General features: G+C 37.2%; 1 long non-coding RNA gene across 1 annotated transcript in view; it reads left to right on the forward strand.

Annotated features, from left to right (window-relative positions):
• The first annotated feature begins 7298 nt into the window (after nucleotides 1-7298).
• LOC148116468 (uncharacterized) overlaps nucleotides 7299-18782 on the forward strand; it is a 74456-nt gene continuing 62972 nt past the window's right edge. Inside the window, exon 1 of the long non-coding RNA XR_015729571.1 lies at nucleotides 7299-8624. This is a non-coding gene — a long non-coding RNA (uncharacterized LOC148116468). The remainder of the gene's footprint in view (nucleotides 8625-18782) is intronic.

An 18782-nucleotide genomic window follows, 5' to 3' on the forward strand; every position in this document is an offset into this window, starting at 1 on the left:
TGAAAAAGACTCTGTATTTCCCCCCCCCCTCAGTGCTGTCTGAAGTGCTTCCGGAGCTGACAGCTTCAAGAATGTTTACTAATGCCTGAAAGACCTTCAATATATGTAGCCTGGAAGATCTTTAGTAGGCATATGATAGCAGAGGGAATGAATATTCCTCTCAGCATTTCACCCAGTGCTGGCTGAATGGTTTTATCTTACATTTTCAATTACCCAAATTTTAGTTTTTGTACTATTGCAAAAGTAGATTATTTTGCCCTAAATAATACATCTCCCCCCCACTGTTATAGTAGTATAGTATTGATAATAATGACAATAATATCATCAGATCTTAGATGTATTTGTTCCCTTCTCCTCCTGCTTGTTATCTGTGATTATCTGAATTACAAGATCTTCTCAGTTTTAATTTGATCAATGCTCCAGATGAATTGCAAAATTGTAGATCTGTAAAGCAATGTAGTGTAATTGTTTAGTGGACATAAAATCAAGGGAATACAATTCAAAATTTAATCACACTCAAAACATATTGCACAAAGCTGAACTAGTTACTAAGTCTTAAGCCTAATTCCCAGAGTTGTACATATATTAAAGAGAATGATAGGGGGGAGAGAGAGGGGAGGCGGGGAGAGAGAAACATTAACATCTAACATTTAGCCATTTATAACATTACTATAAATGGTTTTATAACTAAAACTAACTCAAAGTCAAATGGGTTAAAGGACTGTGCCTATTTCTTACTGATATTTATTATTATTTATTTATTTATGATCAGATATTCCCAAAGGTTTCTTTTTGACCATAAATTATAAGTGCACAGACATACATATATACACCAACATAGATATGCATACATGTCATGATTATTATGGGATGGAGGGCACGATAATTATACATCCATGTAGCAATTATAAATAGGTAAGTAAAGAACTAAATTTTTCCATTCCTTTTGTTTTGACCTTAAACTACTAAAGGCAAGTAATGGCAAATGACACTTATTGTTCTGACCTAGGCTTTCTGAGACAGTAAAACACGCTTAGTCCCAAAAACCATATTTTTATTTCAACGGCTGTGAATTATTTTCATTCATAGCCCGTAATGAGTCACAAATAGTTTGTAGAGTCCTACAGAAGTCTGCTACAGTCTTTAGCTGTATAAGGCTGATAAACACCCACCTTTATCTCCCTTGACAAGCTGCCAAAGACCTAATTGGCAATTAGCTTTGCAAGGCCACACGGAGCACAGAGTCAAAACGGAGCTTCAGAATTCTAACCAACCAGAATGAACAAAATTGCTTCCTGCAAAAGCTCACGTGCCTTTGCTCCTCCTTTATGTCTTATGGGAGGGGCCAATCATCTCCAAGCCCTACTTCTGAGTCATCCCTTTTGTCTTAACTGTTCTTTCTTTCTGGCAGCTCTGTGCATGTGTGCACTGGGAACAGACTTCCCCTGTTCCTCTGCCTCGTTGATGTCTGACTCTGGAGGCTCCGGATGCAGCACATAACTCCCAGATGGTCCTGGCCCCCTCTCTGCCTCCAATGCAGAGCCCTCGTCTGAGCCTTCCCCAGACTCCAGGACTGGCCCATGTTCCTCCCCAACCTCCACACTGTCTGACTTTGCTGCCAGCTCCGCAGGCCACTGGGGGACCACAACACTTATATGGGTTTATTAGGGATAAAATAAAATGGCTAAACCTGTTACAGGTAGGTTACCACCTGCCCAATAGATCTTAACAGTAGTCTCTGCTTAATTTTGCATTAATATAGCCTTTTGATTAATTACAGAATTAAAGATACGAAGGCCAAATTTATAAATTCCAAGTATTGGTGAATGTCTGCATGATTAGCAGCAGTTGATATGAAGGGTGATATTATTCCCTTGGTTGATCTCTTTTCCAGATGGAAATAGCTCAAGAGGAAGGGGACATAGATTTTAGATTTGGGACATGTTTTACAATGTAAAATTAACTGTATTCTATAAGAAATAACATGCAGACTTAAATATATAGCAGAATCTGGGTAGTCTTTGAATAGAAATTATGGGAAATTCTAGAACAAATCCATAGCAGGATCAATACAGAAGAATCAATCACAAGCAAAGTTTCAATATTCATCTGAGCAGAACTGGATAGAATAAAAACTGAAATAACAAGGATATATATCGCAGAAAAATAGAGATATTGCAGGCAGAAACTAAGAATATTAATGTCAACTCAGGATTTTTGAGGTAGCTAAGGTCTCAGAGTCTTGAATTGGTTGAGAGCATTACTCAGAACCACGACATTTAAACAGAAACAGAAAACTTAACAAATTCAAGTTCTGATTTCACTACTAAATGGCAGTGCATTATGAATTTAACTTTCAGTTCTTTGTGTGAACTCAGAAATTAGGGTTTGAACAATATGATTATAGTTTAATACAATGTGTAAACTTAGTCATTTCAATCTAGACTTATTTATAGCCAAAGAACTGTTGATCTACCTTGTAAGGAATTTTTCTTTTATAGTTCAGTATCCATAACAAAGAAAATCGGTATACAAATAAGAAGGCTTTTGATTTATCTTAATCACTGATCCTGTGGCATGCTGTTTTATTTATTCATTTAAAAGGTTTTTGAAATAACAATAAAAATGCAATAAAACAGCCAGCATTCCTAGCTAACAGTTGGCTTAGCAATCCTAACAGTTAAGATAACCAAAATCCTGTATGCACACACATACACACAAGTGCATATAGTCATATAATGTATATGTGTGCCCACACACAAATAAAATGTGTGTGTATATTCCAAAGGTGCCTTTTCAAGAGACAACAGGACTCTTGAAAACTCTTGGTTTTTCTTTGAAGACTTTTGCTTCTCATCCAAGAAGCTTCTTCAGCTCTGACTGGATGGGGAGGAATGGGAGGATTTATACTCCTTGCAGACAGCTGGTCATTTGCATTCTTTTAGCAAGTCATTAAGGCCACCTGGAAGTTTATTTGTGTCATCAGGGTCACCTGAGTAGTGCAAATGGGTTTGGAAATGTCTTGGAACTTCTGAAAGACTGTGTTGTATACTGGAGATTGATGATATTGTATCCCTCCCTCTCTGTTGAGTTCAGTTTTGACATAGATGGCCTTTTTCAAACCAGTGGTCCTCTCTGTCCAAAATGTGGACTTTGCTATCTTCAAAAGAGTGGCATTTGTCTTTTAGATGCAGATGGACTGCTGAATCTAGTCCCGATGGGTTTGTTCTCCTATTCTGTGCCATGAGTTTATGAAGTGGTTGTTTTGTTTCTCCAATGTACAGATCTGCACATAGCTCACTGCATTGTACTGCATATACCATGTTGTTCAGTTTGTGTCAGGGTGTTTTATCCTTGGAGTGGACAAGCTTCTGCCTTAGTGTATTCTTGGGTTTAAGCGTGCACATATGTTGTCTGAAGATCCTCCTGAGCTCTTCTGATATTCTTGCAATGTATGGAATGGCAACATTGCTTTGTTTATTGTTCTTTTCATTGTCTATTATGTAGGACCTTCTGTAGGGTCCTTTTTTGAGATTTGATGAAGGCCCACTTGGGATAGCCACACATTCTGAGACCGTTTATGTCAAAATTGAACAGTCCTCTCTCAACAGAGAGAGAGCGATGCAACATCATCTATCTCCAGTCTATAATACATCCCTTTCAACATTTCCAAGAAGACTTCACAGCCATTTGCACCTCTCAGGTAACCTTGATGACATTCTGTCTATGGGTGAACAATAATACAGAAACTACTTAGGGAAAACTCCTCATGTCATCAGTAGTTTCTTTATTATTGTTCAATCATAGAGAGAATCTTGCCAGATTAAAGCAACTATCTGCATAACTATAGATATATTCGGAACTTTTAGGATCACAGGCCTGACAAATTTTTCTCTCTAGATTACCCCTACCAGTTAGGATTCTGCATGATTAGGAAGAAGTGTTTCAGTCTTCATTTGAACATATCCACTTTCTGGTAATAATTAAAGCAACTCTGTTATATTTCAGGTTGCTTTGCAGGTCTGAAAAAAAGATGAAACTGCATTGATCGATCAGCTCCTTAAAGTTATTCCTAAAGTATTCTTTTTTACTTTCTTGTCTTCTCCCCTTGGGAGTGAGATTAGCTCCATCCCTCTCAACATACTGCAAGTTCCTCAAAACTAGGCTATGTTATCATAGCAGGAGTCTAGGGAGATTTTATGATGGCTCCCTTATGTGATTAATATCATGGGTTTTTTTGTATGCCTTTTATAGTTTCTTTTAAAAATTGTGACTGTTTAAAGGTATTTACTAAACAGCCCATGCCCTACTGAGTAAGCTGTTTAGAGTTATTTCCTTACCTAAATAGAGAAACAGAATCATCACGTGGACAAAAAAGAAATGGGAGTGAAGTGAATTCCAAAATCCTGCCAGCTTCCCCATTGAATCTCTTTCTTCCCTTCCCTTCCCTTCCCTTCCCTTCCCTTCCCTTCCCTTCCCTTCCCTTCCCTTCCCTTCCCTTCCCTTCCCTTCCCTTCCCTTCCCTTCCCTTCTCAGCAGACAGGTTAAATGGCTGCTGTTGAGTTGTTGGGGGAGCAAGGGATTGCAAGACTGGCTGAGAAACTGTCACAGAACATTGAAAGTAGAAAAAAAAATCACATGACTGCAGTAGCAATCCAGCAGCAGCCAATGGCACTGAAACAGCTACAACTTTCCCAAATTTCATTCCATTGGGAGTCATGAGTCCCTGAATTTGGACACATTTTAAGTTATCTCACTTGTGTGTGTGTGTGTGTGTGTGTGTGTGTGTGTGAAGGCATAATAGGTTTTATACACTTTGTGACTGTCGCTTGTTGCAGTCAGCCTAAAAGACAAAACTCTTAGAAATAATGATACTATTATATCTAATTACTGTGCACAAAATGTGGAGCCACTATCATGCTTGCATCACCACACAGATGGCCTTCAATGGGGTGCTTTGTCTTTTTGGACCCCCTGGATCTTGATGTATTCCATAATTGTCTGGGGTTGCATTTCCCCATTCAACAATTATCTACAATTTTCTTTAACTCTCAATTTCTACTTGTAAAACAGGCAGAAGCTGGGTTCAAGTGGACTTTGCACAGATATCAGCTATACCCTTTCCTGGATGGGGGGGGCTTCAGACAGTCCCTCATGCCCTAGTTACCTCACAACTGGATTCTTGAGGTGGACTTTACATAGGGCTGCCCTTGAAGACCATTGAGAAGCTAGAGCTGGTCTAGAATTAGGCAACATGGGAATGATGGAGGCTCTGCATTATATCTGTGTGTGATCCCTCTGCTTTGTGAGCTACTGTTTGTCAGTTGGCCCCTGAGTGCAATTCAAGCTGCTGATTATCAAAGACTTTCATACCATAGGACCTGGCTTATCTTAGGTACCACTTATCTCTACTTGTTTCTACCCATCTAGCTGGTTCAGCAGTGTAGGTGTGTTTCAAGTTTCATCGATTAAAAGATGCCATCTTTCAACTACATTAGGTATGCATAAGGAGCCTTGGTGTGCAGCAGACTAAACTGCTGCTGTTAAAGTAGCACTTAGCTGCCAGCTGCCTGCAATTCCTGCGAGTTCAATTCTCACCAGGCTCAAGGTTGACTCAGCCTTCCATGCTTTTGAGGTAGGTAAAATGAGGACCCAGTTTGTGGGGGCAATAAGCTGACTTTGTATAAAATAGAACACCACTTAGGGGGGGCCAAAAAGCCCTACTAAGCAGGTATATACAAAAGTATGAAGGCTATCGCTTAATGCATTGTAAGCCGCCCTGAGTCTCCGGAGAAGGGCGGCATATAAATCGAACTAATAAATAAATAAATACCTTATCCCTGCCCTTCAGCCAGAAAGTTGTGTGTATCTGATCCTTAGGTCAATCAAGAAATTATTGAAGACCTGGTTGTTCTCCCAGAGAGGGTGATTGTGGCAATTTTTTTGATCTGGGTTTCTTTTTCCTTTTCTTTGGTTTGTGTTTGTGTATCTTTGTGTTGTTCTTTTTTTAAATTAGTTTTTGCACTTTACTCTTTCGGTCTTTTGATTTTTGATTTTAATATTTTATTTTTATTTTAATAAGTTGGTTTTTTTACTTATAAACCACCCAGATTGGAATTAGTTGGCCTGCACATTAAATAAATAAATAGTATCCTTCCCACCAAGATTTAGGTCACCTTAACCAGGCTGTTGCAGCTATCAGCAGACATTATAAGAACAGAGAAATATTGTTGTATAACCAGGGGTGCTATCCAGCAGATTCTGACAGGTTCTGGAGAACCGGTAGTGGAAATTTTGAGTAGTTCAGAGAACCAGCAAATGCTACCTCTGGTGGCCCCAGAGTGGGGTAGAAATGGAGATTTTGCAATATCCTTCCCCCAGGAGTGGGGAGGGAATGGTGATTTTGTAGTATCCTTCCCCTGGAATGGGGTGGGAATGGAGATTTTGCAGTATCCAGTAGTGTCTGAGATTGCAAAGACTTTGCAAGAGTCAATAAAATAGCAATAGCATTTAGACTTATATACCGCTTCACAATGCTTTACAGAGTCAAGGCTGAGTTAACCTTGAGCCTGGTGAGATTCAAACTGCCAAATTGCAGGCATCTGGCAGTCAGCAGAAGTGGCCTGCAGTACTGCATTCTAACCACTGCACCACCATGGCTCTCTTAACACAGTAGTATAAAAACTACACTAGCAACCTCTGTACTCTGTAAGGCATTCCCAGGTACCCCCAAAACACTCCCTCTGCCCCAACAAAACTAAGACTCTCAAACTCCATACCCACTTCTGTCTGCCATTTTAGTTCTGTGTTGAATGTAGCCGTGTTTAAAATCCTTATAAATGCTTACATTAAAATCCTTATAAATGCATCGCTATCACTCTTGCATCCACAACCTGAGCTCTGAGTTTCCAGCCTGTTGAATGTGTACATACTAAGATACCTGTTTGGTTGCTGAACAGGAATAGTTCCAGAATTACCTTATTCATAGAACACAGATGTGCATAGGAAGACACTTCCATACAGCCAATGGCCATTTCATTATCATCATCATCATCATCATCATCATCATCATCATCATCATCATCATCATCATCATTAAGTTCATTGGTATATTCCTTCATATTATAGATTTCCCTTTGTGGCTGCAATACAATTGAATACGGCGAAAGTTAAACATTAGGTCTTCAGTCTTTAGGATGAATTGAGATGCAGATCACAACATCAGAGCTGACCTTATGTAGACTGAATCAAATTGATCTGACCTCATTGCCTTGGGCTTTTCTCTACTGTCTAAATAATATAAATAGGTTGCCATACTGCACACTATTCTGTGATATAACCATCATCTGTCTTCCAGCCTCCTACAGCTCCTCTTTTGTCTGTGGGATTTATAACAGCTTTTCCTGCTTCTTAAAGTATCACAGTAAATTAACAAGAAAGGCCACCCTGTGAAATTTTAGAACAAAGAAAACTGCAAACAAGGAGGAGACAGACAAGAAAGTCAGAACTGTTCTTCATAAAAGTTAAGTAACAAAGTTTCCTTTTTGTCACTTTTAATTGTTGTTTCTTTATTCAAGCAATTTATATACTCATTATGCTTGCATATTTTGATTTTCTGATATGTTTAAATTTGTATTCCTGGGCATATTTTAATGAAATTTTATTCTCAAATAAATGTGCATAGGGTTACATTCCTAAATTGAAATTTAAAAATAAACAAATTAAAAAGAGAAAAAATTCCAATTTCAAAGATTTTGTTTTGTGGGGGGGGGAGTTCTTTCATATTATTGTACAAAACATATGTATGCACATATTTGTTACATTTCATGTTTCTGTAAGATCTATAAAGGTTATATGCAGCCTTTATAGATCTTACAGCCGTATTTGATATGGTAAGTACAGATGTACTATGGCGTAAACTGACAGCTCTTAAAATTGAACCTAGACTACTAATCCTAATTAAAGCCCAATGTACAAATACTTGTTTGAAAGTGCGATATGAGGTTAATGGAGCCCTGACTAACAGGATTCACTGTTTCCTTCATTTTATCTAAAAGTACGGAGAATTTCAGTATGTTCTACTGAAATGTCCCTAAGATGTAAATATTTTGAAATAAGACATAATCAAATTTAACACTCTAAGATTACTTTTGACTGGTTGATGATTTATGATTTCTTTTATTGTATAAAATAATTTAATTATGCCATATTCTACTTATATATACATAGATAAAAGAAAAAAAAACCCATAAAGGATTGGATTTCATTTATTTAAATTTTGTTGACTGGTTGCTAATGCTCCAAGAAATTAGAAAGTCATTTTGTGATGGCCTGAATAAACCATTGCTCAGTCTTTGAAAGTATCTGTTGCTACAAGGCTGGGGAAATATGTGACCTCTGAAATTGTTCAATTTATAACTGCATGACTATTCAGTGATGGAACAATAATTCCCAACCATTTATTGCTGTTGTTTTTCTTAGGAGATGATTGGAAACTGATATATTTCAACCATGTTACGTCCGGCTTGTCCTCCTTCCTTCTGTGTGATATATAGAATTACAACAGAAATACAGTTCTACTGACCTTCCAGAATTTAGAATTTCCAGCAATCCCCACCAGCTTGGTCAGTGCTAAATATTACATTTCAGTCATTGAAGAATACTTGCAATTAACCTGTAGACAAGACAATCTGAGCAAACATGGGGTAATGTTTAAGGTTTTGGTATCTCTTTCTATCACTTGGTGATGGCTTTTTTTTTTCTTTTTTTGGATTTTCATAGATCAATTCTGGTACTTCTAGACCAGAAGTGGGAAACTATGACCCCCTTTATGATTTGTGGACTTCAACTCCCAGAATTCCTGAGCCAGCCATACTGGTTCAGGAATTCTGGGAGTTGAAATCCAAAAGTCATAAAGAGCCATGGTTCCCCACACCTGCTCTAGACAAACTACAAGGACGATGTGATGACCATGGAAAAACTAACTTTCAAAATGATTCAGTGAGATTTGAAATGTTTTTATTTAGATCATAATGTGGATAGACTCAGAGAGAGAAGAAAGGATAATAAATAAACGTTACGGTTTTTTTATGAACTGAAATCTTTAATAACATTGACTGCTTAATTTTAGCAATTTGTCCTCTTGTTGCAAAACTCCACAAGCTGAGATTTCCAAATCTTAGATTATATCTCCTGTTATTCCATAGACAATGGCCATAATAGAATTACAGATAAAGTTCCTTAGGTATCCTTCGTAAGTAGCATCCAATGGAAAAACAATACTCATTAATCGTAGCTCAATTTGTATTGATGGTGGATGACCACGTGAGTGCCGTGTTCTCAGTTTTCATACAGTTCCTGGTAGCAACCAATAGCATTTGGAGGCAGGGAATTGTCACTTGCACTATAAATTGCTATTATACTGTGGTGGTGGTTGCTCAACATGTATCAGTTGGGTGAACTACATTGAAACTTTTTGTCTTTGACAGCTTGCTGGCTGATGTCTCTATGGGTGAATGGGTTTATGAGATCTTTTTATAAAGCATTCAGCAAAATAGAATTTTCCAACTTTTAGATATGTGGACCTAGAGAGGTTAATATCCAGAAAAGGATTTTTAAAAACTGGCTTTATTTACAGTTGTTCACACGTGGATGACAAGAAGCTGAATATACTATATCGTCATTTAGTAAAAAGCCCAAACTTTGCTCTTTGTGATAGTGTGAGAGGACCGTTATGTAAAAAGCTTCGTAAAGCTTGGAATCTGTACAAATTTTCTTACTTTTGAACCAAGTAAAGGAGGAAAGCTATGGCAAATCTAGACAGCATACTAAAAAGCAGAGTACAAGCAAAACCCTGCCAACAAAAGTACGTATAGTCAAGGCTATGGTTTTCCAGTTGCAATGTATGGCTGTGAAAGTTGGACCATAAGGAAGGCTGAGCACCAAAGAATTGAAGCCTTTGAACTATGGTGCTGGAGAAGACTCCTGTGAGTTCCTTGGACTGCAAGGCAATCAAACCGGTCAGTCCTAGAGATCTGACTGCTCTTTAGAAGGCCAGATCCTGAAGATGTAACTCAAATACTTTGGCCACCTAATGAGAAGGAAGGACTCACTGCAGAAGAGCATAATGCTGGGAAAGATTGAGGTCAAAAGAAGGAGACGACAGAGAATGAGGTGGCTGGATGGAGTCACTGAAGGAGTAGGCGTGAGCTTAAATGGACTCCAGAGGATGGTAGAGGACAGAAGGCCTGGAGGAACATTGTCCATGGGATCACAATGGGTCGTACCTGACTTCACAGCTAACACAACAAATATGATTACTCTCCATGAATTTTTCTCTTCTATCATATGAAAAGTTGATCACAGAGGAGCTTTGAGGAGTCTTATGCATTTCTTGGAGAATAGTAAAATCCTTGCTCCACATCCAAAAAATGGGAGAAGCCCTAATTTTTGTAATTGCTATGAGATAGTAATTTGGTAGATCAATGATAGATGATCAATATACCAGTGAAAAACTTTCAAAACAGACTCTTGGAATAAAGCATCATTTTCTTCAAAGCACAGGGTTATACAAGTTGTATTACTTGAATCAAGATACTTATAAGGGAGCAGTGTTCATGCACTGTGCAGGCACAGACATCTGTCCACCAGCCAAAATGGCCCACTGAATTAAATCAGCCTGCTTATTTCAACCCTTGTTTTTGATTCTACCATCTGACTGATAAAGTTGTCAATAAGAGAAGACAAAAAAAAAATGTTGGACTTTGGACTCCTGGCAAAATAAGATTTTGAGCATTTGTCAATACCTCTTTGAACATTTGGTCGTTAGATATAAAAAGCCCTCCTCCTTATCTTCTGCTTGTCCAGGTGGGGTCTGTAATAAACTCCCTTAATGATGCCATATTTGTTTCTTCTCTTTTATTCTTACCTAAACACTCTCAACAGGATGCCCATATTCTGTTTTCTGAATTTCTGTGCAGCACATGGTTTCTTTATATATACAGTGCAGCATTCCCACCCTTTCTGCTAAATCTGTTCCTTCTAAGTAAGTTGTAGCCTTCCAGGTTCCTTCAGCACCCTGGGATGCATGCCATCTGGACTTGAATTCATTTAAATTTGCGAAGTTTTCTCTTGCCTTCTCCTTCAATTCCTTCTTTTCCCCAGTGGTCAACCATGGTCAACTAGAGCTTCATTTCTCTTCTGAGGAATATGGTGCCAAAATAAAGATTAGAATTTTACTTCTTGACCATCACCTATTGTTTGTTTACCATATTTTCTTCACAATAGCTTTACAGTCTTGTTGGATTTCTTTTTATTTCTAATATACCCATGTGTCTGTGTTTCATCATGTTTTTCAGGGCTGTCTTTTCGGGGAAAGGGGAAAATTAATTTTGGATAACTAATATAGGATAATTTTTGATAGCTAATATAGGTTCAAGGGAGTTGTGCAAGAGCTCTTGGAGACCCTCCTCATTTTTTTATTACTGTTGTTGTCAAAATTATGTATTTACAGTGAGAATAATACCATTAATTCTAATGGTAGAACTGGAGCATTTACATTAATTTTGAGTAGGCTGTTATTCATTTATGGTTATGAAATGATTCAGATTCAACCCAGGAGAGGTGTTTTTGGAACGTTCAAATCCTGAAACAGACATGGCTGTTTTCCTCTTCCCCCTCTCTCTTCCCTTCTTTGGCAATTTATATGGCAATGGCCATAACATAAACATGTCATTAGGTGAACACTGGGGACAAGGAAAATGGAGTGAGGATATTGCTCCTCCAGACAGCAGCATTTTGGTTTTACTTCCAGTCGAAAATTAATGGCCATGAGAAACCTACAGGAATAAATTAGCCTTGGTTGTATCTTCAAACATTGTGTTAGTCTAAAATTAAAAGCTAAGTTAAGCTGAATTGTAGAATGGCATAGCTTCTTTCCTCCACACAATTTCTGTGATTTAATCTACCCTCTCTTAAACTATTTACTTCATGTTGGAAGTACATGGCACAGCACTTCATTTTATTCAGTACCTTTAGGCAACTTCAAACAGTGAGTTTTGCAAGTGTGATTATGGCCATGATTAAATGAAGAAAATATTGATGTGAAAACACTAGAAACAATATCAGTATTATAGATGTTTTGCAGGCATATTAAAAATTACTATTACAGGTAACAAAATAGCTCTGTGCACTAATATGCTCATGGACCACATCTTTAATATCTACTCAGTTGTCTAACCCACTATTTATAGTAACTATTTTTTTCTTAAAAACAAACCAAGAAACAAGCAAAAACTACATGGGAACTGGAAAATTAGAAAGCAAAATCCCAGTCTTTCACAATATTCTTTTGCATTTATTTCTTAACTGGGTACATTTGCTGGATCAGCCATTTTAAGAAGAGACAAAGTGCACGCTTGACAGCCATTTTTTTTTTTAAAAAAAAGTACCCATGAAATGGTCTCAAGATGCCAAGAAGGCCACAGGCACTAGTGGTTACTAGCTTTTGCTATATAGTTCAATTCATATAACATTTCCCTGTGTGCTTTTATTCATAAGGCTCCTTGAGAGAAGGAAAAAAACCCTGCATATGTAGACGTTAACCTTGCCAGTACGATGGGTGCAGATTGACAATGTTTAGACACAGACACCTAGTTTAATCACATATCTTTAATCTCCTTTTAAATGGAATGAAAGAAAGGAAAGGAAAGGAAAGGAAAAGGAAAGGAAAGGAAAGGAAAGGAAAGGAAAGGAAAGGAAAGGAAAGGAAAGGAAAGGAAAGGAAAGGAAAGGAAAGGAAAGGAAAGATTGCTGATCTAAGGATCTATGTCTGTTCTGAGTACCTGCAATTATACACCTCCAGTAAAAGAAAGAGCTGCATCACAATTCCCTTGGCAACAGCAGTCATCGTTACAAAACTTGTGCTACCTCATTTTGAGCCACAAGAGTTCTATTCAGCCACATATGATGGATAAAACAATGGTTCTTTTCTTTAAAAGAAACTGTAAGGAAATTGTTTCTGAAATGTATAGCCCCTTACACTTCACATCATCAGGAAAACACCTATCTTAGGATACGAGCTCATTTTTTATTAAGAATTTGGAATGAGATGGAAAAATGTATTGCAGACATTTAATACAATATTTATAGCAAGTTCTGTTAAAAACCAAATGTTTCTGCAACAGACCAAGAATGTTAAAATAGCAGAAACATCTAACTAGTTTACACTGAAGACAGTCTCCTTTCCCTAGAAAACCAGTTTTTGACAAATTAGGCTTAGATATTGGCTACTTACAAAGGGACATTCAGAGAATTCCTAGAGAAAGATGAAGAGCGAAGACAACATGGGGCAAGTAACAGTCTTTATTAGGACTTTCCTTGTGACAAAAAAAGTGGCAAAGCAAGCCTTTATGATGTTTGAATGACTGGTGGCCCTATTCCACTGTGAGGAATATTCATGGTATCTGTTGGACAAAGTCATTCAGGTCCATTTGGAGTTCAACTCCAGTTAGGCAGGTCTTTTACAAGTGACTAAGGAATATCTGAGCTTAGCTATCTGAAAAGACTTTGAACTGGTGGATCCCAAGGAAGTGGACAGGGTCCCTATGACTGTGAGTTGAACATACCTGTGTGATGAGCCATTTGATTAAGATCTCCTGGGAATTGGCATATGTTTGACTCCAAGCAGTAATTAATGCCCCTTTACAGGAGGGGGTGTTGCTGCCTATCCTGAAGCAGATAGTAGCATATTCTCTTATCAGAAGGTTATTCTTGCACTGGACAGTGTTCAATATATTTTTGTCCAATCTTCAACCTTCTTTTTTAGAGAGTGATTGGATCTCAGCTTCAGAGGGACCTAGATAGATTATTGGGATTTTTTTCAGTCAAGTTTTAGGATCTGTTTTATCACTGAGACAGTATTTTTCATATTTGTAGATAACCTCTGAGGGTTTGGGATGGGGGAACAGTACAATTGTTCTGACCCTCTCATGTTTGTTAATGGCTTTCAATCTAATTATTATATCCTTTTGGACCAGGTTTGGGAGTTAGGACTGTGGGCAGTGTTCTGCAGTGGTTCTCCTCCATCCTCTATGGCCAGTCAGTATTTGGGGGTTCAGAGTACAGTATTTCCATCCATCCATCCACCCAGTGCCAGAAAAATCAGGAGACTCAGGCAATTCAAATAAGTATAATGATTTATTGCAAGCTTCAGCTCTCTACAAGAATCTGAACTATTAATTGTCAAGCAAAATTAGCAGGAGATAAAAAAGGCATTCAAGGTAGGCTGGGTTTAGCTCAGTGGTGAAATCCAATTTTTTTTACTACCAGTTTTGTGGGCGTGGCTTGGTGGACATGGTGTGGCTTGGTGGGCGTAGCTTGCTGGGCGTGGCAGGGGAAGGATACTGCAAAATCTCCATTCCCACCCCAGTCCTGGGGGAAGGATATTGTAAAATCTCCATTCCCACCCCATTCTGGGGGAAGCCAGAGATGGTAGTTGCTAGTTCTCTGAACTACTCAAAATTTCCGCTACCGGTTCTCCAAACTGCTCAAAATTTATGCTACCGGTTCTTCAGAACCTGTCAGAACCTGCTGGATTTTACCCCTAGTTTAGCTCTCTTGTGTGTATGCAGGAACTCATGATTTATGTGTGTTTGACCCCTTCTTTGGCCTCAGCCTGGTCATCTTCTGCCATCCATCCATGGACTAGCAAATAGTGTCATTCAAGTGCCTGGAAGTTGTAAGAGTCTGAATGTGGAAGAACTGGTTCTAACTCAGTCATAGCAAGGCAGAGTAGCTTTTGGGGTTTGTGTCCCAAAAGTTCCAGAAGTCAAAGAAACCATATTTGACATCTGATGAGGTAGCCCTTTTATCACTTGGATAAAACCTTAGCCCTGACATTCTAGAACTCTGTGGTGGAATAGACATGGCAGCTACATTTTAAACAGAGGAGAAATAAGGAGTCTGATTTAAAAGGCTTTGGACAGTTGTTTTGCATCAAGTCTTTTGATGATGTTTGTTCAATTAAATACAATAATAGAAAGATCAGCAGTTCAGTGTGACCCTTACAATCAAATATCCTTCAATCACCTTGGTAACAGACTTTAGATGTGTGATGAGATCATAGAAAAGAGCTTTTCAAGTGATGATTGAGTTGTACAACCAGAAAGCCATCCACAAAGACTGAAGATAGGTAGAAGAGGGTTTCAGTCAAATTGCGTTTACAAAGATACATTTGGAGCGTAAGGAAGTAGTACAGTCAAAAAGAAAAGGAAAAAAAAATAAACATGGGATGTTCGTCATGGTAAACTAAAACTAAAAAATACCGTGTTTCCCTGAAAATAAGACCCTGTCTTATATTTTTTTGAACCCCAAAATAAGTGCTTGGCCTTATTTTCAGGGAGGTTTTATTATTTTGGGGCACATGGAGCAAGATGGGGCTTCTCTTGCCATCTTACCTTTATTTTGGTTTTCTATTTATGTTTAGCAAAATAAGTTCTATGTTAGGAAGGAAGGAAGGAAGGAAGGAAGGAAGGAAGGAAGGAAGGAAGGAAGGAAAAGCCACAAAAGGGTCAATTAATTCACAGCAACAATTATTTTAGGCAGAATAAATGAGAGTAGAAAAGAAAACAAAGTTATTCTCCTTGGCATAAAACATCTGCCTGAGAAATGTGGATCTGAATGAAGCTTGGAATGGCAGCACGTCAGAACTAATATAGTGATGAGATGTTCTCTTCCTTCCTTCCTTTTCAATTCTTTAAAAATAACAGGGTAAATAAGATCTATTCCTTTTCTGAAAGGTATACTGCCCTGGGGCTTTCAAAGCCGTTACTGAAAGATGAATTCTTTACTTTTTTTTATGATATGAGTACTCATACAGTTATTGAAATGGAACAATGACAGGCATTTTGAGGATTAGGTCTCAACAACTTTTGAAAGCAGTTTTATGGACCAGTAACTTTAAGGGATGGGAAACCTGGATTTCTATACTTTTGTCAGCCAAATGACAAATACAGTTAATTTTAACTAAGGGTACGGTGATGAATATTGGGGCATGGAATCCCATAACTACCCAAAGACTGATGAGATCTGAGCTATCTGTCATTAAAAGGGGGAAAGATCTTGGTATTATAATGGATAGCTCCATGAAAATATTTTTTTTTCAGTGTGTGACAACTCTTAAAAGAGTCGGATTTCATAACTGATTTGATTATGAATGGAGACTGAAAATAAAATATATTTTATCATAATCATTTAAGTGATTTATAAATTCTCAGTATTTCCACATAAAAGATGTATCCATACCTAGAATACTGTGTACTATAGATACTGGAAAATAATATAATAGAGATGAAAAAAAAAGGTACAGAATCAAAGTAGTGTAAGGGTTCAAACATCTTCCATAGGAGAAAAAAGAGAAACTTTTAACATTCTTTTATTTGGGGGGGTGGGTGGATTGATGGGATACATGATATCTATAGAGTCATGCATGGACAGGAAGCAATTTTATATTCTGTCTCAAAATACTAGGATCTATATCTACATGATATCTATAGAGTCATGCATGGACAGGAAGCAATTATATATTCTGTCTCAAAATACTAGGATCAGAAACATCCAATGAAACTGAGTGGAAGGTGTTTTAGAATAGACAAGTGGCTGCACTTTTTCCTTATAGCACATCATTAATATATGGAATTTGTTAGTGACAGATTGTGAGAAACAAAATTAAGCATAAAATGGATCTGGACCTCAGTCAGTAGGGCTAAATTTATATCCGTTCGTGATCTGATACTGAGTAAAACTCCTTGAAGTGGTGAATAATCTTGTTTTATTTGTTATTTTACTTATTCTTTTATCGATGCCTCTCTTCCTTCCTCCATTTCTTATTTTGGAAACCCTTTCTGCCTCCTTTTAAATTACTTCCTGAATCTTCTTTCTGTACAGTGAAGAGCATGTAGTCACAGGGCAATATGAAAGAATTTAGATCAGATGTAATTCTCAATGTAATAATCCCTTTTTTTCCCTTCTCGTCTCCTGAACAATAAAATTCTCTTTTTAATACTCTGCAGCAGGTTTTGTAGAGATGTGGAAATTCTAAAGAACAGAATTGTTAGTAGATCATATATTTCCAGTTACCAAAATAGAAAGTTCACCTTAAAATGTGGATTTTATGTTAGGGTAAAATAATAAAAGCCCTCTTTGGCATGTGCTAATAGATATAAGCGGGATTAAGCTTTGTAAAGCAGAGATTATCTTGCTTCGGGATGGCACAAAAAGTAAAAAAAAAAAGAAAGAAGATAAAGTGATTTGCATATTAAAAAAGTAGGAACATTTCCTATTCTTGTTCAGTGTTATGCAATAAAGATGTCACTAATAACTAATTTAGTCAAAACTAATTCTTCCAAATGAATGTATTTAATTGATATATCACTATTTCCCCAAATCTATGATTTGGCCTTTTAGTTTGTAATGCCTGATCTGAGATACAGAATTAAGATGAGGCAAAAGACTTTTAAGTAAATTTCACTGATCAATTGGAAACTAAAAGTAGATTTCTAGCATTTATGCAGAATCCTGCATTGGTTAAACAAGAATGATCTGTACTATAAATTAATTTAATCAAACAAGCAACCCTGAATGTATAAATATATTTGTTCAGAATACTTCCATTGATTTAACATTTATTCTAAAGAGAAAATGATTGTTTCACTTTATTCAGTAAAGATCCTTGGATTTCAGCAAAATTCTCAACCCTGAAGAACAAGACAATCTGTTCCTTACTGCTTAAACTTAAGATATGCATAGATCTGTTAAAAAGATACAGTGAGATATAAGGGGTAGAATTTCCTATGGGCAGCTCTGTGTCCAGTTCTCTGTATTTTGTTACATACACTGTACATTTACTTCTCTCCTTGCTCTAGAGATCCTCTTGGTTAAGAGAAGATATTTATGCATTGTAATGGATTGACATGGAGTAACTCATTGTAAATAGGGAGAAATCTCAATGTAAGAATGCCATTTTGAATGGCACTGTTTCCAATTTCATGTACAATTTAGTTCTCTGCTAAAAGATTCAGATACTATTTAATTTATTCAGACTCTGTATTGCTTAAAATCAGAAGCTTGATCCACTCATGTAAGATCGAATGTGAAATGTTCACTCTTTCTTTCCTTCTTGCTTAGCCCTAACCATGCTAAAAATTTGGTAAATGGCTACATATTCAATGTTTGACTTCTTCCTTCACTCAGTCTTATACCAAATAGGCCAAAAACTTACTCTGATGAGATCTAATCAGGTCATCCAAGATACTGACTAGTAAGTTTCAATTTACCATAGAAAATATGATGGAACAGGCTAATTTTAAAATGTGTGGCATTCCTATACAGAACAGTTTCAAAATAACCTGCAGAAATCTATTTGGCTTTTCCAGACCTTGTAAATTATAACTCAGAATACCTGAGCTCCCTGTCTAGCTTCATTTAAGCAAACTTTGGTAGCTCCCAGAGTTAAGCCAGCCTGTGAATGTATGGTGAACATCTTTGATTTTAGGCTGCGGCTGATATGATTATAGATGGTACTCCTTTTGTTTTTGAGTACTTGTATCCTAAACTTTCTTTAAACACAATAAATGTTATTTTGAAATAAAAATTAAATGTTACTCTGCAATAATATGTTATTTAAAAAACAGATGGAAAACTGATATAAAGGGCCTGGAGAGGAAAATTACGTAACAGAATTGGCAGACATGCAACAATTTTTAAATTTCCTTAATTTCTAATAG

This window comes from Pantherophis guttatus, chromosome 1 (assembly GCF_059756535.1).
Source record: "Pantherophis guttatus breed Tessera chromosome 1, ASM5975653v1, whole genome shotgun sequence".
Classification (NCBI taxonomy): Eukaryota; Metazoa; Chordata; class Lepidosauria; order Squamata; family Colubridae; genus Pantherophis; species Pantherophis guttatus.